The sequence below is a fragment of the Stenella coeruleoalba genome (genome assembly GCF_951394435.1).
Source record: "Stenella coeruleoalba genome assembly, chromosome: 5".
NCBI lineage: Eukaryota > Metazoa > Chordata > Mammalia > Artiodactyla > Delphinidae > Stenella > Stenella coeruleoalba.
Genome location: NC_137150.1, coordinates 58578806 through 58602176, shown reverse-complemented (window position 1 = coordinate 58602176; position 23371 = coordinate 58578806). Strand labels below are relative to the sequence as shown.

The 23371-nt window shown below is 38.1% G+C and overlaps 1 long non-coding RNA gene across 1 annotated transcript; it reads left to right on the top strand.

Annotated features, from left to right (window-relative positions):
• The first annotated feature begins 4 nt into the window (after nucleotides 1–4).
• LOC307186896 lies at nucleotides 5–21336 on the top strand. Its single transcript, XR_013828500.1, has 3 exons — nucleotides 5–50; nucleotides 1469–1582; nucleotides 20618–21336. It is a non-coding gene; the product is annotated as an uncharacterized lncRNA (long non-coding RNA).
• Nucleotides 21337–23371: the final 2035 nt, after the last annotated feature.

The window sequence follows — 23371 nt, the reverse complement described above, 5'->3', positions numbered from 1 at the left end:
AAGGATTGGGCCAAGCTTTTCTGGAGCTAAGGGAAGACTGCGGATTTGAGGTAGTGATGTGTGTAGCAAGTTTGCTTTGTAAAATTTCCGAGGTATTAGTACATTGAAATGGCCCGAGCTCTAATCTGTGGTAGATAATAATTCATCCTCTTATTTAGCGAGGCACTTCAAAGTGCGAGTGTTAGGAGGAGAACTCCAAACGGGTTACAAAGTTTCTTCCCTCGAAGTATTCGCTGCATAAGTCACTACCTGCGCCTCAGGCATAATCACGTTAAAACGACTGATCTGGGAGATTTCCTGATAGGTTAAGGGCAGAAGAAAGGCAGGACACTAACATTTACTAAACTCTGGAGCTGTGTCCTCTAGCCATACCCTGTTCACTATTAGTGCTTTTAGAGTTAAAACCAGAATGGCCTTAATGCCTACATGTACGCATATATACATTCTTTTTTATTTCTTCAGTTTAAGTGGTTTCTCAAAATTTAGTGCCCATAAGGTTTACTGTATAGTGGGTACACTAAAGTCAATATGCTATACTTAGTGGTAATTAAAGTGATTTTTCAGAGGTAATTGTGACAGGCTTACCCCCTCCACCCCCACCTTACTTACTGACTTGGGAACCTAACCACTGTACCTCATCGTACTCTCACTTTGGAGATTGAGGAAACAGGCCCAGAGACTCTCAATATATTTGCTCAATATCACCAGCTGGCAAAAGGCTAGTTTGAATTTCAACCTACGACGGAATGGATCTTCACTGACAGAGTTGCTGGAGGAAGTATTTTTATCATATAGAAGGTCAAACTTTAATATTGAAATAATGTGGCTTTGTTTTATTACAATATATTAAAGTCTGTATTACTTAAGTTGTGTAGTTTAGCCTAGTCCTCTTGAACAAAAATAAATAGCAGTTATTCTGTCACCTTCTGCAGCTTTGCATATTTGGGGAGATTAGTTTGCCTTTCGTTGTCTCCCCACCCAGCCAAAGTATAGTGAATGCCTTCACACTATTTTGGTTTACAATTACAGGTGTATTTGAATTCATTTTCTGCTGGGATAGGTACCTTTGACTTTAAAGGTGACAGGGTATGGGATCTTTGAGGTAGGACTGGAGGGAGTGAGGAGAGAAAGTGAGGAACTAGTTTTGCTTCTTATCTTGGAGAAACCAGTCCCACAGATGGAGCTTCTCAAGGTGGACATAGAAAGAAGACACTTTTATTTTCACTTCTTGATTTAAGTTTTTTGGTTACTGGTTTGACTGTTAAAAGTATTTAAAAAATATTTTCCAAGTAATTTTTCCACATTAAGCAGTACGAGTGATTAAGTGAATATATGGGAGGTAAGAGAGGGCAGGGTATTCAAGACAATCATATCTTTGGTGTCTTCACCCTGGGCCTATTTTTACTGTGATGTCAAATTCCATTTCTAAATAAACATATATGTACATCTTTTAACAAATGCTCTCTAGGCCCTGGAGATATAAAGATAAACAGAACAAAACAAAACAAAAAAACCCTGGTTCTTGGCTGGCACACAGTTCAATGGAGGAGTAGACATAAGAAGAAACAAATATGGCACAGTGGTAAGTACTACTGTTGTGGATACCTGCTATGTGTCTGCTTAGTTCCCCCTTTTTTTTCTGGGAGATGAAGTAGTGGGAACTGATGAAGGTAAGAGAGAAGAGGAGGAGGCAAGTATGTGCACTTCAGGATGAGGGAGCAATAGGATTAGAGGAGTAGAGATATGAAAAAGCAAAATGCTTTCTGGAGACTGCAGGATTGAAATTGAGTTAGGTAGGGATATTTTAGTTACGGACATTTTGGTTGTTTAAGTGTGTCGTTTCAGGTATTTTTCCTATAATGAGGCCACTTGGTTTCATTCATAAGTATGAGGTGCAAGAGGTTTAGATTACAGCTTTGTTACCGTATAAAGTAGCTTTGTTCTATTCAAAGTTCTATTCGAGGGACTTCCCTGGCAGTCCAGTGGTAAGACTCTGAGCTTCCAGTGCAGAGGACACGGGTTTGATCCCTGGTCAGGGAACTAAGATCCTACATGCCTTGTGGCACAGACAAAAAAAACCCAAAACTAAACACCCTCTCCCCAAAAGATCCCAAACTTCTATTCAAAGTCCCCCTAAATTGACTCAAGAAAGAGTGAAGAAGACTAAATGGAAAGTATGGCTAGACCAGCCAAAAATCCATCCTCGTTATTAAAGAAATAATTTAAACTACAAGCCCTTGTGATGAGGGCTGGTACATCTTCATTCATTCAGTAATCTTTGTTTCCACCACCTTCTCTTTTCATTTTTTTCTATCACAGACCAAGACATCTCTTTAAGAAAAACATTGCTAGTCTAGTATTTATCCACTTGAGTGTGCTCTAAGATCATTATGTGTATCAGATTTTCTACCCTTTACCAGAAAACCAACTGCCAATTAAACAAAGATTCAGGGATGGGAAACTGTGACCTATCATATAAAGTCATTTTAAGATAGTTGTGTCTCTTAACACCTTCTCCATTTTTTAATTACTGGTAAATGTTTTGAGGATATTATTTTAATGTAAATCAGCTCATATATCATTGTCTAGGATTGATTAGCTCAGTCATTTTGAATTACTTTTTCCAAGAGGAAAGATCATTGGTTTTAGTTCCAGTCTGGGCTGGTTAGATTGAACAGACCCATGGGTGAATACTGCACAACTCCAGGGAAGGGTGGTGGTGGTGGTACTGATGCATTTACATCATAATCCATGTACAATACACATGGCACTTGCAGAGATGTGCATGCAGTGCTTGACCATACACAGTGGCCACCTGCATTGCTATTCTCAGCCAGCTATTTATCCATGTTTGTTTACAAAAAGGACTTGGAAATAGAATGAGGATATTTAAGAAAAAATCCATCCTGATTGTTGAAAAAACAAACCAGTTGAAAGATGTGTAGAATACTTGCATGAAATAGATAGGTCAGTATGCTTACTCTCAGGTACTTTGTCATGACTGCTTATAAAGATACGTGCACACACACACACACTTCTTAGATTCTCATTTTGTGGCAGTTTCTCAGAATACTGTGCAAGAGAACATGTCAAGGTTATAACCAAGAAAAATTGACAGCTTAATTGATGCTAAATAAATAGTATTCCTTGTCAATACATTCTGGGTTGGTTTGATACTCATTTTTAATGCATTTGGGTGTTTCTTTGAAAAAGAGTAGTTGATCATCTTTTTATTAATTTTTTTCTTTTTGGCCCCACTGAGCAGCTTGTGGGATTTTAGGTCCCCGACCAGGGACTGAACCCGCGTCCTTGGCAGGGAGAGTGCAGAGTCCTAACCACTGGACCTCCAGGGAATTCCCTGATCATCTTTTTTAAAAAATTTATTTTATTTATTAAACTATAGTTGATTTACAATATTGTGTTAGTTTCAGGTGTACAGCTTGAGATTCTTTTCCATTATAGGTTTTTACAAGATATTGAATATAGTTCCATGTGCTATACAGTAAATCCTTGTTGTGATCATCTTTTAATTATTGAACAGTAACTCCTTTTCATTTTATTGATGGCAACAACAAAGAAGAATTTCAGAGACTAGAAATGTATTATTGCGTTAGTATATTTCCCTCCTTAATGGAATCCATTGGAAGAGCCAGCCTATCTGGGTAAAGATTCAACTTTGATCCTACTCACTTTAGATATGACATTTTATTATTGGTAGACATAAAGTGGTCAAATTTCCAAATGCAATTAATTGAATGAATTAATTAATTCATCCAGCAAATATTTGTTGAGAGTTAGGCACTCTTTCAAATGTTAGGGATATAATAGTGGAAAAATACACCAAGATTCCTGCCTTCATGGAGCTTACATTCTGGTGGAAAGAGACAGACAATGAGCAATAAACATAATAAGTAAATGTTAGACGGTGTTAAATCCTATAGAAAAAGAAGAAAGTCAGGGTTAGGGGCATTGGAAGTGAAGAGGGTTGGGTGTAGTACTTTTAAATAGAATGGTCAGGGCAGGTCTCATTGAGAAGATGACATCTGAGCAAAGACTTGAAGGAGATGAAGGAATTAGTCATTCAGCTTATTTGGGAGAAAAACGTTCCAGGCAGAGGGAACAGCCAGCACAGAGGTCCTAAGGCAGGTGAGTACTTGGTATATTGGGAACAGCAAGGAAGACAGTGTGGCAGGAACAGGGTGAGAATGGAGGTGCAGGATTTGTAGGCTATTGGAAGAACTGGCTTTTACTCTTTGTGGAATAGGAGTTGTTTCAGGGTTTTAAGCAGAAAGGTATTAAGACTTTCATTATAAAAGTTTTGGCTGCCATATAGGCTGGAGTTAACTAAATACCTATTGCTCTTAATGGAAAGGAAAAAGTTTTATAGAAGGCTATCTTTGATTTCTTGGAAAACATAATTTCTTTTTAAAGTTTACCCATGATTGCATAGAATGAGAATACGAATTCTTGGCTGCAAGAAGATTAAGAGTGTGAGCAACTATTACCACGATGTAGGGAGTTATCATAGGGGGAACAGTTTAGCCCAGGAGTCCTGGTTGTATTTTGGGAGCAGACCATCTAATCTCCCAAGCCTCTCTTGTCACCTTTAAAACTCAGGGGTTGGACACAATGAACTTTCAGATCTAACCTTTAACATTCTCTGTCTGTGATAAAAACAGTCCAAGTGCTAAAACTGCATATCTGTCTTTAAGCCACTATGCTTCTTTTTCTATGAAGAAGGTAGGAAGTTCTTTTCCTATCGTATTGCATTGCTGGTAAGTGTGGGTTCCTACTGTGGATCGTCCCTTTAAATGGATGAGATTCTCTGATTCCAATTGGTTGTGGATAGAAAAGAGACCAGCCACAGAAGTCACAGACATTGGTTGGTCACTCTCAGGAAACCTGAGTGTGACAGTTCCATGAGGTAGTCATTGCACTGGGGGATCCTGTTTTTCAAGTGCAGAAATTAATTAGACACTTATTTAGAAACCTCATTGATGATGTTTAATGTCATGTGCACCAGAAAGTCATGGAGTATCAATATATTCTCCCATGAGAAGCCAGCTCTTGTCAGTAGAAGTTTGTTTGTGAGCCTGGAATCAGAGCAAAAGCAGGCTGTTGGGTGATGTTAATGACTAATCCCATCAAACTATGTAGTCTTATGCATTTATTTCCTCTATATGAGTATTTCTGCTAAGGCTGTCTGATACTCTGCTCACCTAGGAACCCCCTCTGTCTCTTCCTCTTTCTCTCTCCCCCACCCTCTTTCTCTCTCCTTCTCTCCCTGTCTTTCTCTCCCTCTCTCTCTCTCTCTTCTTGCCTCATATATATATATATATATATATATATATATATATACATATTTATAGTTATAGTCTCCATATATATAATATCTATTAGTTATATTCTCCATATATGTCATTATATATATGTAATTATAGTTTCTGTTTTTGAAGCAGTTTTCAAAGATTTTTTTTAACCTTTTTTGAAATGGAAGCCCAATGTACAAAACAGGTAACAACAGAACTATCTTTGTTGGAACAATTGACAGGAAGATATTGAGCAATCTATTAACACCTCCCCCATTTCTCCCTGCCCTGCCATGGCTGGAGAGGTACCTTTAAGGAATATCTCAGACTTGTTAGCAGATTACTCCTTCAGGCAGGGTTCAGTATCATTGATTATGTTTCAGCTTAAGTTATAATCATATTCTACTCATTGTTCTCTATGTCTATACTGTAGTCTCTCTGAAATTGGGTGGTGATTCTTGTTCATTGTGCTTTGATTCTTCCTGGTTTCACTTTTTGAGAAAGTAATCTGGTTTCCAAGTTCAGGAGTGTTCCATTGCCCTAATAAATTTCACTATGAAACCCTTTATGATCTGGTCTCTGCCTACGTATCCTACCTCATTTTCAATCCTTTCTATCATCATCGGGATTCAACCACATGGATTTTCTGATATTTTCTAAACACTCCCAAGTTTTTCCCAGTTCAGAGCTTTTGTACTTGCTGTTTTTGAAATGCTTTTCCCTAAATTTTCTTTATTTTGTTTTTTTAAATATTCAGGTCTTAGTTTGAAGGAGACCTCTTCTGTCTCACAGCACTCCATTTATTTCCATCATAACAGTTATCATAGTTTATTTTCTTACCGATTATTTGTCTTACCCACTAAAATATAAGTCCATGAGGACAGGGCCATATCTATCTTGTTCATGACTGTGTACTCAATAGCTAGCTCAGTGCCTGGCACATATGAATGAATGACAATATACAAATATTTACATGCAGATATCACACTCAGAGTAAGGGATGAGACATAGTTTGTCATATATGTCACATATATGGCTGAGCAAGGCTAAATTAACCAGGTTGCTGAAGGGGACCTGGAAATAATTTCCAATTCTGGGCCATGGGACCACCTTTTGCCTTGGGAGGTAGTTACGGCAAGCAAAACATGTCATCTGGAAATTATAGCAAAAGACAAAAGGTGGTATTCCAAAAAAGTGGTTCATATTATTGGTTCAACATGGAATAAAAGTGTTTTCTGGACGGGTGAAGGGAGCATGGTAACTGGATACTCCAGAAGCAGATGGGTTCATTTTTTAAAAAAACTTCAAAGGAGTTCTTTTCTCCTTTTGCTCAATTATGAGTTACTTGGTGTGATAACTAAAAAAGCAAATGTAATTTTCCTTCTTCCTCCCTTTATATTTTTCTTCTCCCTGGTTTACATTTGGTTATTGTCTTTTATCTTGTATTAATCTTTGTTGATTTCATTGTATCTGTGATTAAGGACTGCCCTCTCTGAGGTGTGACTAGGAATAATCGCTCTGCAGTATTCTGTGCATATAGGACAAATATCTGCATGCGTGTTATATTAGTCAGGGTTCTCCAGAGAAACAGAAACAGTAGGATGTGTGTATATATATAGAAAGTGATTTATTTTAAGGAATTGGCTTATGTGATTATGGCGTCTGACAAGTCCAAAATATGCAGGGTGGGCTGGCAGGAGAGCTGATGCTGTAGTTCAAGTCTGAAGGCAGAATTCTCTGCTGGCAGAATTCTCTCTTGCTTGAGGGAGGTCAGTCTACAGTGTTAGTCTGGCCTTCAGCTGATTGGATGAGGCCCACCCACATTATGGAGGGCATTCTGTTTTACTCAAAAATCCACCAACTTAAATGTTAATTTCATCCCAAAGCACCCTCACAGAAATATCCAGAATGTTTGGCTACATATCCAGGCACCATGGCCCAGCCAAATTGACACATAAAATAACTATCACAAATGTCTTGTACTTCAGTGCCACATTTTAAGACAACGATGCTTAATTGGAGTAGTACAACCCCATGATGGCAAAGCAGCTAGAGACCATGTTATGTGAAGAACAGCTGAAGGGATAGGAAATGGTTAGAAACTCAGCATCGAATAAAGAAAAAAGAACGAAGAGAATTGAGGACAGTCTCAGAGACCTCTGGGACAACGTTAAACACACCAACATTCAAATTATAGAGGTCCTAGAAGAAAAAGAGAAAAAGAGAGGGTCTGAGAAAATATTTGAAGAGATTACAGTTGAAAACTTTCCTAACATGGGAAAGGAAATAGTCAATCAAGTCCAGGAAGTGCAGAGAGTCCCATACAGGATAGATCCAAAAGAAACATGCCAAGACACATATTAATCAAACTATCAGAAATTAAATACAAAGAAAAAATGTTAAAAGCAGAAAGGAAAAAGAAACAAATAACATACAATGGAATCCCCATAAGGTTAACAGCTGATCTTTCGGCAGAAACTCCGCAAGCCGTAAGTGAGAGGCAGGACATATTTAAAGTAATGAAAGGGAAAAACCTACAACCAAGATTACTCTACCCAGCAAGGATCTCATTCAGATTCGACAGAGACATTAAAACCTTTACAGATAAGCAAAGGTTAAGAGAATTCAGTACCACCAAACCAGCTTTACAACAAATGCTAAAGGAACTTCTCTAGGCAGGAAACACAAGAGAAGGAAAAGACCTACAATAACAAACACAAAACAATTAAGAAAATGGTAATAGGAACATACATATTGATAATTACTTTAAATGTAAATGGATTAAATGCTCCAACCAAAACACAGGCTGGCTTAATGTATACAAAAACAAGACTCGTATATATGCTGTCTACAAGAGACCACTTCAGACCTAGGGACACATACAGACTGAAAGTGAGGGGATGGGAAAAGATACCCCATGCAAATGGAAATCAAAAGAAAGTGGAGTAGCAATTCTCATATCAGACAAAATAGGCTTTAAAATAAAGACTATGACAAGAGAAAAAAAGGACAGTACATAATGATCAAGGGATCATTCCAAGAAGAAGATATAACAACTATAAATATTTATGCATCCAAAATAGGAGCACCTCAATACATAAGGCAAATGCTAACAGCCATAAAAGGGGAAATCGACAGTAACACAATCATAGTAGGGAACTGTAACACCCCACATTCATGGATGGACAGATCATCCAAAATGAAAATAAGGAAACACAAGCTTTAAATGACACATTAAACAAGATGGACTTAATTGATATTTATGGGACGTTGCATCCAAAAACAATAGAATACACTTTCTTTTCAAGTACTCATGGCACATTCTCTAGGATAGATCATATCTTGGGTCACAAATCAAGCCTTGGTAAATTTAAGAAAATCGTAATCGTATCAAGTATCTTTTCCGACCACAATGCTATGAGACTAGATATCAATTACAGGAAAAAAACTGTAAAAAATACAAACACAAGGAGGCTAAAGAATTCTTATGCTACTAAATAACCAGGAGATCACTGAAGAAATCAAAGAGAAAATCAAAAAAATAAATAGAAACAAATACAGTGAAAACACTATGACCCAAAACCTATGGGATGCAGCAAATGCAGTTCTAAGAGGGGAGTTTAGAGCAAAACAATCCTGCCTCAAAAAACAAGAAAAATCTCAAATAAACAACCTAACTTTGCACCTAAAGCAATTAGAGAAAGAAGAACAAAAAAACCCAAAGTTAGCAGAAGGAAAAAAATCATAAAGAGCAGATCAGAAATAAATGAAAAGAAATGAAGGAAACAATAGCAAAGATCAATAGAACTAAAAGCTGGTTCTTTGAGAAGGTAAACAAAATTGATAAACTACTACCCAGACTCATCAAGCAAAAAAGGGAGAAGACTCAAATCAATAGAATTAGAAATGAAAATGGAGAAGTAATAACTGACCCTGCAGAAATACAAAGAATCATGAGGGATTACTACAAGCAACTATATGCCAATAAAATGGACAACCTGGAAGAAGTGGACAAATTCTTAGAAAAGCACAACCTTCTGAGACTGAACCAGGAAGAACTAGAAAATATAAACAGACCAATCACAAGCACTGAAATTGAAACTGTGATTAAAACTCTTCCAACAACAAAAAAAAGCCCAGGGCCAGATGGCTTTACAGGCGAATTCCATCAAACATTTAGAGAAGAGCTAACACCTATCCTTCTCAAACTCTCCCAAAATATAGCAGAGGGAGGAACACTCCCAAACTCATTCTATGGGGCCAGCATCACACTGATACTAAAACCAGACAAAGATGTCACAAAGAAAGAAAACTACAGGCCAGTATCTCTGATGAACATAGATGCAAAAATCCGCAACAAAATACTAGCAAGCAGAATCTAACAGCACATTAAAAGGATCATACACCATGAACAAGTGGAGTTTATTCCAGGAATGCAAGGATTCTTCAATATACGCAAATCAATGTGCTACAGCATATTAACAAACTTAAGGGGAAAAACCATATGATCACCTCAATAGATGCAGAAAAATTTTTCGACAAAATTCAACACCCATTGATAAAAGCCCTCCAGAAAGTAGGCATAGAGGTAACTTACCTGAACATAATAAAGGCCATATATGACAAACCCACAGCCTACATCATTCTCAATGGTGAAAAACAAACCATTTCCTCTACGATCAGGAACAAGACAAGGTTGCCCACTCTCACCAATGTTATTCAACATAGTTTTGGAAGTTTTAGCCACAGCAATCACAGAAGAAAAAGAAATAAAAGGAATCCAAATTTGAAAAGAAGAAGTAAAGCTGTCACTGTTTGCAGATGACATGATACTATACACAGAGAATCCTAAAGATGCTACCAGAAAACTACTACAGCTAATCAATGAATTTGGTAAAGTAGCAGGATACAAAATTAATGCACAGGAATCTCTTGCATACCTATATACTAATGATGAAAAACCTGAAAGAGAAATCAAGGAAACACTCCCATTTACCATTGGAACATGAGAATAAAATAAATAGGAATAAACCTACCAAAGGAGACCAAAGACCTGCATGCAGAAAACCCTAAGACACTGATGCAAGAAATTAAAGATGATACAAACAGATGCAGAGATATACCATGTTCTTGGTTTGGAAGAATCAAGATTGTGAAAATGCCTATACTACCCAAAGCAATCTCCAATTCAGTGCAGTCCCTATCAAACTACCAATGGCATTTTTCACTAGAACAAAAAATTGCACAATTTGTTTGGAAACACAAAAGCACCCAAATAGCCAAAGCAATCTCCGATTCAGTGCAGTCCCTATCAAACTACCAATGGCATTTTTCACAGAACTAGAACAAAAAATTGCACAATTTGTTTGGAAACACAAAATAACCCAAATAGCCAAAGCAATCTTGAGAAAGAAAAACGGAGCTGGAGGAATCAGGCTCCTTGACTTTAGACTATACTACAAAGCTTCACTAATCAAGACTGTATGGTCCTGGCACAAAAACAGAAATATAGATCGATGGAACAGGATAGAAAGTCCAGAGATAAACCCATGCAGATATGGTCACCTTATTTTTGATAAAGGAAGCAAGAGTATACAGTGGAGAAAAGACAGTCTCTTCAATAAGTGGTGCTGGGAAAACTGGACAGCTACATGTTTAAGAATGAAATTAGAAAACTCCCTAACACCATAACCAAAAATAAACTCAAAATGGATTAAAGACCTGAATGTAAGGCCAGATATTTTAAAAACTCTTGGAGGAAAACATAGAACACTCTATGATATTAATCACAGCAAGATTCTTTTTGACCCACCTCCTAGACAAATGGAAATAAAAACAAAAATAAACAAATGGGACCTAATGAAACTTAAATGCTTTTGCACAGCAAAGGAAACCATAAACAAGATGAAAAGACAACCCTCAGAATGGGAGAAAATATTTGCAAACGAAGCAACTGACAAAGGATTAATCTCCAAAATATACAGGCAGCTCATGTAGCTCAATATCAGAAAAGCAAACAACCCAAACCAAAAATGGGCAGAAGATCTAAATAGACATTTCTGCAAAGAAGATATACAGGTTGCCAACAACCACATGAAAGGATGCTCAGCATCACTAATCATTAGAGAAATGCAAATCAAAACTACAATGAGGTATCACCACACACCAGTCAGAGTGGCCATCATCCAAAAATCTACAAACAATAAATGGAGAGGGTGTGGATAAAAGGGAACCCTCTTTCACTGTTGGTGGGAATGTAAATTGATGCAGCCACTATGGAGAATAGTAAGGAGGTTCCTTAAAAAACTAAAAATAGAACTACCATACAACCCAGCAATCCCACTCTTGGGCATATATCCTGAGAAAACCATAATTCAGAACGGGTCTTGTACCACAATGTTCATTGCAGCACTATTTACAATAGCCAGGACATGGAAGCAACCTATGTGTCCATCGACAGATGAATGGATAAAGAAGATGTGGTACATATATACAATGGAATATTACTCAGCCATAAAAAGGAACAAAACTGAGTTATTTGCAGTGAGGTGGACCGACCTAGTCTGTCATACAGAGTGAAGTAAATCAGAAAGAAAAAACAAATACCATATGCTAACACATATATATGGAATCTAAAAAAAAAAAAAAAAGAGGTTCTGATGAACCTAGCGGCAGAATAGGAATAAAGATGCAGACGTAGAGAATGGACTTGAGGACATGGTGATGGGGAAGGGTGAGCTGGGACGAAGTGAGAGAGTAGCATTGACATATATACACTACCAAATGTAAAATAGATAGCTAGTGGGAAGCAGCTACATAGCACAGGGAGATCAGTTCGGTGCTTTGTGACCACCTAGAGGGGTGGGATAGGGAGCGTGGGAGGGAGATGCAAGAGAGAGGGGATATGGGCATATATTTATACGTATAGCTGATTCAGTTTGTTGTACAGCAGAAACACAACATTATAAAGCAATTATACTCCCAATAAATATGTTAAAATAAACACAGAAATTCTGCATCTTTCAAACTACTGGGTTCCACACTTGTCCATACCCAGTGTCTTTCTGAGTTGAATCATTATGTCTTACTTATATCAGAGTTACAGTATGAATTGTAGACATTTCACTATCCTTTGGCTTGAAATTGCTTTAATTTCAGTTAAGGGCCTTTATCAACAAAACATCTAAGCTAGTAATGCTTTTATTTTACTATTTCTAATATCTAGAACATAAGGAGATTTCTTATCCAGCCTGGTGATTTCTGCAAAATAACTTCCATGTTGAGCATTGAGTAAAAAATTTTCTGCCTTTTGCATGAATCATTGACCCCAGGTGACTTCCGTTTTTAAGCTATAAAACATCTCTCCTAATTGTAACAAGCTAAGGATTTACTGTTAACTGTCTCATGCCCATTTCTGTGGCCATATTTCAACCCCTTCCCCAGCAATAATAAACAAAACCAAGCATCATCCTGTCAGGAAAGTTTTTTGTTTTTGTTTTTGTTGTTATTTTTCTGTGACACTTAGACCTTTCATTAGCTGTTGGTCCAGATTTTATTGTATTCATTTTTTGTATTGAATTAATTTATTGTATTCATTATTGGCATCATGGTGACTAGTATGAATGTAAGAGTTGTAATTCATTCATTCATTCACCTAATGTTTACTGAATATCTACTTGTGCCAAGCACCTCTAGGTGCTGGGAATTCAGTGGTGAACAAGTCACAGAAACATCATAATTGAAAAAGGTAGCATGAATGGTTATTGCCGATATTTTGCTTTCATCCTGATGAATCTTCCTTAATTCTATAATTCTGGATATGAAAGAAAAGTGAATTATTTCTATAGCTTTTATCAGTTATACAGAATAAAAGCACTAGTACTCTTGTTAAAATTTAGAGAAGAATAAAATTCACAATAGTATAGTATAATTTTACAATAACACATATCATTATGTTGATTATCTCTGTATAATTAAAATGTTTCCAAGCCTTTGCCGTTGGCTTTTATTTCTGACCAAATTAAGGATAGCTCATTTCCTGAACTATATAACAAACGAGTATCTGTAGGATCCTTGGAATTACTGGAATAAGAACTGAATTGGTGAAATTTTTATACCATTTACTACGAAATTTATTTTATGGAATAGTCTGAGTTGACATAGCCCCCTTTCCCAGTGTTCATGGAGAGAGTGTTGAATTTTGAGCAAGTGTTCTTATGATAGGTTTTATTAAAAATGACTAAACAAAAATACATTTTATGGGGCTTCCCTGGTGACGCAGTGGTTAAGAATCCACCAGCCAATGCAGGGGACACGGGTTTGTGCCCTGGTCCAGGAAGATCCCACGTGCCACAGAGCAACTAAGCCCATGCACCCCAAATACTGAGTCTGCACTCTAGAGCTTGCGAGCCACAACTATTGAAGCCCGCATGCCTAGAGCCCGTGCTCTGCAACAAGGGAAGCCACTGCAATGAGAAGCCCGTGCACCACAACAAAGAGTAGCCCCTGCTTGCCACAACTAGAGAAAGCTCGTGCACAGCAACAAAGACCCAACACGGCCAAAGATAACAAATAAAATTATTTAAAAAATAAGAGTAGTAAGAATCTGAAAAAGAATTTATTGATGTCTCTCTGTAAGTGAATCAAGTGGATGTACAGCAGCAAGAAACACAGCATTGAAAATCAGCTACACACCGTTATAAAAATAAAATACAAAAAAAAGAAAAAAAAGACAAATTCTTACAGAATTCGTTCAGGGGCTGTGATGCAACCTGGACTGACCACATCTAGACCCACAGCTGGATGGGACCTAAGGCTGGACACTCATGGGGCTGAGAGGCTTGGTGAGGATGGGCCAGCAAATGCAGCCCCTTAAGAGTAATACTGCCTGGTCCCCATTCCTTGGGTCCCAAATCTCCAGGTGCAGGGGACCCTTCCTACAGCTAAAACATGCATGGGACACCTAGAGGATGGTACACCATCTGATCGGGAAGAATTTGGAAAAGGCACCTCATCTCCTCATCTCCGGGTGGTCGGGTTCCCCCCTCCAGCCTCTTCCCTTACAATCTCCCCACTTGGGGAAGTCAGCACCTTCAACATCCTTTTTCGTACAGTTTGGAATTTGTCCGGAGCATGAAGCGGAAGGGGGTAACCAATGAGAGACAAGCCCTAGGTGTTTGGACAGGCATGTGCCACTCTAATTTCCAATCAGGAAGAGGAATTGACCAAGGGCTCAGCTTGCCTCCGTAACCAGAATAGGGCTTGAAGCAAACATGCTGTTTTGTGGCCAGTTCCCAAAAAAACAAGTTGAAAAATGGAGCTCGGGACACTACAATTCACAAACCTGCAGGGTTGTAAATGATACCTATCAACGAAAAATGTCTTGAGGTATGTCATCGAAAAGGACTTGTAAGCAAGGCAGAATTGCAGGAAAGGGATTTCAAGAGGTAGATTGGACTCGCCATTAAAGCACATGAAAAGCAGCTGAACTTCGCCAATGACGCACAGGCAGGCAATGCAAATCAACACTACAAAGAGGTATCACGTCCCACCAGTCAGAATGGCCATTCTCACAAAGAGTAAAAACCAGAAATGGAGGTCAGGGCATGGAGAAAAGGGAGCCCTGTTACGCTGATGCTGGGAATGTAAATTGCCAATGGCCACTCTGGAGAAGTGTATTGTGTTTCCCCAAAAATCTAAAAAACAGAGCTACAGAGCATACGGCACTTCCACTCATGGGCATATATGTTGGGAAAACCAAAAATCGACAGGACACAGGTACCCCAACGTTTAGTGCTGCTCTGTTTACAAGAGCCTTGACTTGGATACAACCTAGATGTCCTTGGAAGGAAAAAATGGATAAAGAAGATGTGGTACTTATGTACAATGGAATATTACTCAGCCATGAAATCAATGAAATCAGGCAAGTTGCAGCAACTTGGGTGGACTTAGGTACTATTATTCTAAGTGACATAAGTCAGACAGAAAAAGAGACTTATCATAAGATATCACTTATAGGTGGAATCTAAAAATGGCTACACGTGCACTAAATTACAAAACAGAAACACAGTCACATCTTTAGGGCTTCCCTGGTGGCGCAGTTTTTAAGAATCCATCAGCCAATGCAGGGGACACGGGTTCGAGCCCAGGTCCGGGAAGATCCCACATGTCGCGGAGCAACTAAGCCCGTGTGCCTTAAATACTGAGCCTGTACTCTAGAGCTCGCGAGCCACAACTACTGAGCCCGCGTGCCACAACTACTGAAGTCTGCACGCCTAGAGCTCATGCTCTGCAACAAGAGAAGCCACCACAATGAGAAGCCCGTGCACCACAACGAAGAGTAGCCCCCCGCTCGCTACAACTAGAGAAAGCCCGCACTCAGCAACAAAGACCCAACACAGCCAAAGATAAATAAATAAAATTATTAAAAAAAATACATTTTATACAAGAAATATTGCTACTAAATGGATTAATAGCATGTCAATGCTGAAATTTTCTGGGCAATCTCATTATTTACAGCCTGTTTACCTATTTGTCTTTTTTCAAACCTTGAGCTCATGTGTGAGATTTTTTTGGCATGCTTGCCCATTTAGGTTGTATACCCTCCCAGTTTTCCTGAAACTCTGTCGTAAGTGTTCATTTCAGTTCCATGCAAGACCCATACTCACCTTTGGCATGTGATACACTTCTCTAAGGCTAGCCTAAACTTATCACATCTTCAGTCTTTGAGGGAACCATGAAAATCCTCTTAGATCTTCGTCACTTGGGCCTCTACTTGCACTCTTCCAATGGATTATATTTTATTCTCCCAAGGCCATGCAGTGAGCAAACACCAGTTCCCTATCCTGTCATTGACTGCAGACTCCTGTATTATTAAATTCTGAAACTTTTCAATTTTATTAGAAAAGAAGAGAACTTAATCTCTCCTTTGTTCTCTAGGAAATTGCTTTTCCTTTGTTCTCCAGGAAGTCATTTTTAGTTCCCATCTTCTTCTTCTCTTCCAGTAACTTCTCTTTTGTCCTCTTTTATGAATAAATCTTCTAGCTGATCTCCCTATGTGAAGTATCTGAATTATAGTCATTACAGTGGTAATAAAATTTGACTATACAATCTAGTTTACATACCTGTAGAAATTTGAGATGTTTTGATAGTATGATTTATGAATTATTAATTGATTTTTTTCCTGGTATAAATGATTAAATGGTGATCCTCTTCTCAGTTGACACCTACATAGAAGGATATCCATTATATTAGGGATTGTCAATAATAGTATAAATGGAGAAAATCAAAAGCCTTGACTTGTATTACAGCTATGACTGATTAATTGGTACCAGACTAACGCTTATGCAATAAAGAACTAAAAAAAAGAAAACGTGAAAACATATATGAAACAACTGTTTTCACACATTGTACAGCAGGCAGTGCAAGACTACAGTGTCTGAGAGAAGGAAATCAAGCTAGATAAGCCCTACAATTGCCCAGTTTTCTGGCTGGAGGCACTTCGTAGACAGTGGTGCATAGAGGTAGAACACAGACAAAACATGGCAGCCTTGCTAAACTGAGGGGGCAAATATCAGAGTTAGAGAGGCTTAAGAAAGTTAATTTATGGCGGAGAGGACCAAAAAGAAGGGAGCTAAGCAGGGTAAGAACTCCAGAAATTTGCATGGATGTCCCTTTGAGTATTTGAATATTAAGCCGTACATATATGGGGTGAGACTCCGCAAGACCAGATAAATGCCTACCAGGGAGGGAACAACTATAGGGAAGCTGTAAGCTGAAAATCCATCAGAGTTTCACAGCGTTGGGAGATGTTTGAATTCTGACCAACTAGGGTGGAAAGGCCTGTTCACACTCAGGGAATTCAATAGAGATCCCCAAAGGGCTATACCATTAGTTTTACTCCTAAGAAGAAGGGCTAAAACTATCCCTAGAGTAAAATCTGTTCTAGACCCACCTTAATAAAGTTGAAATAGAAGCTGCAAAATGATCATATTACTCTTCAGGTACAGGCATACCTCGGAGATATTGTGGATTCCATTCTAGACCACTGCACTAAAGTGAATATCACAATAAATTGAATCACATGCATTTTGGGGTTTCCCAGTGCATGTAAAAGTTATGTTTATACTATACGGCAGTCTATTAAGTGTGAAATCTAAAAAAAATCTTAAAAAACCACGTACATACCTTAATTAAAAAATGCTTTATTGGGCTTCCCTGGTGGTGCAGTGGTTGAGAGTCCGCCTGCCGATGCAGGGGACACGGGTTCGTGCCCCGGTGCGGGAAGATCCCACATTACACAGAGCGGCTGGGCCCGTGAGCCATGGCCGCTGAGCCTGCGCGTCCGGAGCCTGTGCTCCGCAACGGGAGAGGCCACAACCATGAGAGGTCTGCGTACCGCAAAAAAAAAAAAAAAAAAGGCTTTATTGCTGAAAAAATGCTTCCCATCATCTGACAATGCAGAGTTGTAACAAACCATAGTATCTGTGAAGCACAATAAAGTGAAATGCAGTAAAACAAGGTATGCCTGTAAATTAATTGCCTTCCAGAACAAAACTCAATTCCCTTTAATGAAACACAAAAATCACTCAACAATAAAATTCATCATATTCAACATTCATCAAAAATTGCTAGACATGTGGAAAATCATGAAAATGTGACCCGTAGCCAGGTGAAAAAATCCATCGATAGAACCAGACCAAGAAATAACAGAGATGATGGAATTAACAGACAAGGACGCTCAAAGCAGTTATTATAAATATATATAAAGATTTGTAATGGTAATGGAGATAGAGGCAAGAAAAGGGAGCTTTGTCATTTTCTATGTAAATGAAATGAATTCCCTTGGAATGAATTCTGGGGCAAGTATAGGGAGAGGAGAGAATGGTGGTAAATCCTTCTCCCTGTCTTCCTCTGATGGGTTTACTCTCTATGAATCACCCTTTCTTTCTGGGACTTTGATAGGTTTGCTGAGGTTCACCACACTATGACAACTGGAGAGCAATGGAACAGAGAATTCTGAAGAGATGGTATGGCACAGCAAGTGCCTGCTGACAGCCATAGAACCTTTGTGGTCCAAGAGGTATATGAAAAAACAGTGAATTTCTCTGTGTCCACAAGAAAGAAAGGGCCCAGAATATAGGTGAGATAGAAACACTCAGCAGACTTGCAGGAGGTTTACCAGTCTTTCAGCCTGGGTGAGAAGAATCCCAGGGAGATGGGAGAAGATAAGAAGAGGATGCTGCCACATCCCAATGGATTATCAACAACACAATGGTGAAACATGATCTCCAAGGATACCAGTTTCCAAAAATGAGACCAATTAAAATACAAAGTGGATAACCCTTCTACCCAGATGTCATAGTGGCATATTTAAGTTCCCCAGCTCAGCAACAGCCAGGGTAGAGGAAGAGGACAAAGGGAAAGTAATCTTAAATAGGAATGAGTTTTCATTTTGGTACATCTTAGTTTTTTGTCAAGCAGGCTAAAAAAATGATTTCCTGCTCCCCAGTTGCTTTTCTAATCATCTAGCTTTAGATTTGTCACTGGATAATTTTAGAGATGTGCTCATTTCTGTAGAGGAATAAATGTGAAGCCAGCCTATAAACCTATGAGAAGTTAATGTGCTTTGTGTAGATAAGCAATTTAAAAACTAATATGTAGGTACATTATTGAGAGGAAAGGTAAAAGGGCACAGTAGAAAGCTAAAAATAGATGATTTTCTGTATCATTTTCGAGATGTGATGATTAAGTACTTGCATTCTTCGCTTTGTCTTATCAGCAAATACACAGCTGCAATAAAAAAAAAACTCCATTTACCCTATAAATGTGATCTGAAAGAACTAAATCCTGTGTCTACCTGGTTAAAGCTTTTCTTCCTTAAAACAGGATGATTTAAGAGGAATATACATCTAGGCTCAGCCTTAGTAGTCCCTTGCCACTCACATGGTTAAATTTACTGTGATTGCAGGTTCATGTAGTGTCCCTGGCTAAAATATAGAAGCTCTACTAATATTACCTCATCATACTATAATTTCCCTGGGACATAGACTTTCATTTCTTCAAGATTTGATTTTAAAATGTTACCTAGTTTTTAGGTCACTTGAACTTTGTTGGTTCTCAGCTTCTAAAATAAACCAGGCCTTTCCAGCTTTAAATTTCTGTGATAGTGTGATTTATGTTTGAAAATAAAAATACTTCCTTTTCAAAGAAAAATACTCCAAAGTATAATTTTATCATTATTAACACCAAATTGGGACTTCCCTGGTGGCACAGTGGTTAAGAATCCGCCTGCTAGTGCAGGGGACTCAGGTTTGAGCCCCGGTCCTGGTAGATCCCACATGCCGCGGAGCAACTAAGCCCGTGCGCCACAACTACTGAAGCCCATGTGCCTAGAGCCTGTGCTCCACAACAAGAGAAGCCACTGCAGTGAGGAGCCCTTGCTCCGCAATGAAGAGTAGCTCCTGCTTGGTGCAACTGGAGAAAGCCTGCACGCAGCAATGAAGACCCAACGCAGCCAAAAATAAATAAACAAATAAATTAAAAAAACCCAAACACCATATTGACTCATTAATTCATCCTTCTATGCCAATAGTTTGGAAAGAAGTGACACTAACAACTAAAAAAGAAATGTCTCCCTTTTTTTCAAGAATTGGTGACCTAAAGAGAATGTTTATGTTGTGCACACTACTTATAGATCTAGAAAGCTAATATATTTATATTTACGTTTAATAGCACAACAAATCAAATTATTGCAAGATGAGAAGTTTTATATACATACATAGATAGCAGTATCTACATATATGTTCATATAAATATATATATATGAATAAGTGTGTCATGGCTTCATTGGCATAAAATGTGGAAATTGGAAGAAAGGTGGAAGTTTTTACCATATTTTTCTAATGCTACGTGGTCAGCCTAAACTGTTAGATTCATATATTCCTGAACATCATGATAATTAGAGCTGAGAAGTGAATTAGATTACCAAATAGGCCTCAGTGGTCATTTGTTTTCTTTTGGCTGCCTAACATCCATTTTTCCTAATTTTGGTAACAGTACCCACTTTTTCCCCACCCTCTGACCTTGGGCTTTGTGTGGCCTAAACAACTGAGTCTAAGAATAGGCATGTGATTCAGTACAGGCCAATCATCATGTTTCATTCCTCTGATTAAATTGATTGGTTTAGGAATGGGCAGGTGACTTGATTTAGTCCACTGAGAGTTAAGCCCAGGAACTCTGATTAAACTGTTGAAAGGACCTTGTGTTTTTTACTTTATTATTTTTATTTTATTTTATTATTCTTTTAGTATAGTTTCTGGACTTCAACCTGAAACTGCTATCAGATATCTTGACACTTCGAATAAAGTCTACACATAAGAGAACAGAGCTGAGAGATGGAAAGATGCTGAATCCCAATGACATCCTTTGAAATGCTGGGTGAAGCTGGGCCTGAAGATAGAGCTACCTCTATAGTTTTCAGATACTTATGTCAATAAATACTCTTGTTTGCTTAGATAACCTTGAGTTAGATTTTATATTACCTCCAAAAGAGTACTATATTGGATATTTTCCATTTGCCCTCCAAATTCACTCTCTACTCTTCTCCACCCTCTCTCTGCCCCAGGGGACTAACCTATCTGAATTGCATCAAAGAGTTCTGTTGCCCTCTGGTTTCTGGTTGTGTTCAGCCAATGGAAGTCTCTCTGGAGACTGAAGTCAGGGCAATTATTCCCCGTTTATTCCTAGGGGCTCTCACTGGTAGATACGAATAGGTTGGCTGGTCCTTCTTGCAGAGGCTGTAGATCCTGTCAAGTGTCCTTCTCTCTCCAGGTTTGAGTAGCTTTTTTCTCCCTTCACACCATCTGATGTAGGGGAGTAGTACCTCCCTACAATTGCTAGTCCTGGATTAAAGCATTATGCTTAATTGATTTCCTGTAACCTTTCCCATACTTTTGTAGTCTCTCTATTAAATGCTCCTCAGTTATCCAGTTTGAGGCTAATCCAGAGCCATCTCTTTCTGCCAGAACCTGAGGGATACATAATCCATTTGGTCTTCAAAATAGAGGAAAATGAGGTAGTTTTAAAAGACATAATCAGACTTGCCATTTAAATAATTTATTGCTTGGTGGTGAATGCTCAATGGAATATCACAGCAAGGCTTTAGACTTTTTGCAATGCGTTAAAGAAAGTCTTTGGTAAAGGGAACTGAGGCCTGTTGGCATCTATATGAGCTAGGACTCACTTTAAGATTATGGATTCTCTTCCAGTCTGTCACTCACAGAAACTACCTTTTAGTGCAACCATGGTGGGATTCTTCTTTGTTATCCATAGTAGCTCTAAGTAAGCATCACAATGCTCTCACAAACTTACATTTTCACTTCTGCAGGTCTAAAAAGAGGGCTACTTGAATTTCTGTGAATAAATGAATAAAGAAATAATCTAGAAATGCACACCAAATTAAATGGCAGCAATCTATATGCAAGTAAAGCATTCATTTACATTCATTGAATTTATATCCTGTGATTATTTGCTTTAATTTTTTTTGTACCATCTATGTAAAAAGGGTTTCCTGAGAAAATTAACAATATTAATAAAACTAACAGGTTTACGTTAAAAACTACTCAGGAGAACAAACCTTCCATGGGTCTTTATATACTTCAGAAGGACATAGCTGTAAATATGCCAATTTCAAATTATTCATCGAAGTAATTTCTCAACTAGGTATCATATAATTACTGCATGTATTTTAAGTAGTAAGTTTACTTTAATGTAATTTATCTTTTAAACTTTCTACCACGTTAGCCTTTTCTTCAGTTAGTCTGAATGATGAGCACTGATGAGCTTTTTTAGTGATAAAGTGTTAAAAGAATTACCATACTGAATATACATAATAGAGTTATAGCAGGTAGATATTCAGTATTAACCTGAGGGTATGGAGTATATTCAGTAGTCAAGATGAAGCAAAATATTATTTATACTTTAAGTTGAGAACACTTTACTAAGTCAATCAAGATACTTTCCACCTCATCTAGGTTTTCCTGGCTCTCCACTTACAGCACAATTTTTACACTGGACAGCAGTTCAAACTAATAATAAGTATATGGTTGCTATATTTTTTCAAACTATAACATCTGTTTATGGTGATAATGGAACAAAATATTTGAAATTGTCCCGACCTAAGGAAAAAAATCTAAGCCATAAGGTTGCTATGTGTACAATGTTTTACGTGTAACACATTTCCTCTCAATCTCTTTTGTGAAAGGAAAATCAAAATGGAGTCAGTATTGCTAAGAGAGCTTTCTAAAATGGAGCTGGGAGACCATTGAGGAAGTGTGACTTATATGCATCTCAGCCCAGATGGAATCTCACCTTTTGAACACTTATTGTCCTACTCAAGATACTTATCCATCATGTACCCTAAAACAACTTGTGACCACCTATCTGCTTATTGAATCCTTACCCTAAAACAACTCATGACTCCTTAAGCACAAATATCCCCTGACTTGCATCAGAGTCAATCACAATTCTCTCGCAAGTTAACAACCTTGTGGCTTTTGTCTTTTTAAACTCCTGACTGATTCTCTTCTTCGGAGCAGTCTTTCGGTTTCATCCGAATCTGTGTCTCCCAAATTGCAATTCTTAAGACTCCAAAGCTCTTTGTTCTTTGCAGCCTCAATACTGATTATTGTTTGACATTTTCAACAGCACAACTGCTTTAAAAGTATGTACCAGTCTCCACAGAAATCTAATAGATTTAAGAATATATGTGTTATAATAATAGTTAATAATACCCAAGAGTTCTATAGCATGAATTAGTGCTTCACTGTGCTGGGCACCCTTGTTGATTAAAGGGTACAATAAAATATGGTTCCTGCTTTTAAGGAGAATAAAATTTAAGAGAAGTGAGCTATCGACACTAGGCAGTATAAGAAGCCTTTACATTTCAAAGGACAGACTTGCTGAGGACTATTAGATGAAGAAAGGCAGTGTGTGCAGACTGCTGGCTACGGTGGTAATCTGGGCTTTAGTCCTGGCTACATCATATGCTAGTTATATGACCT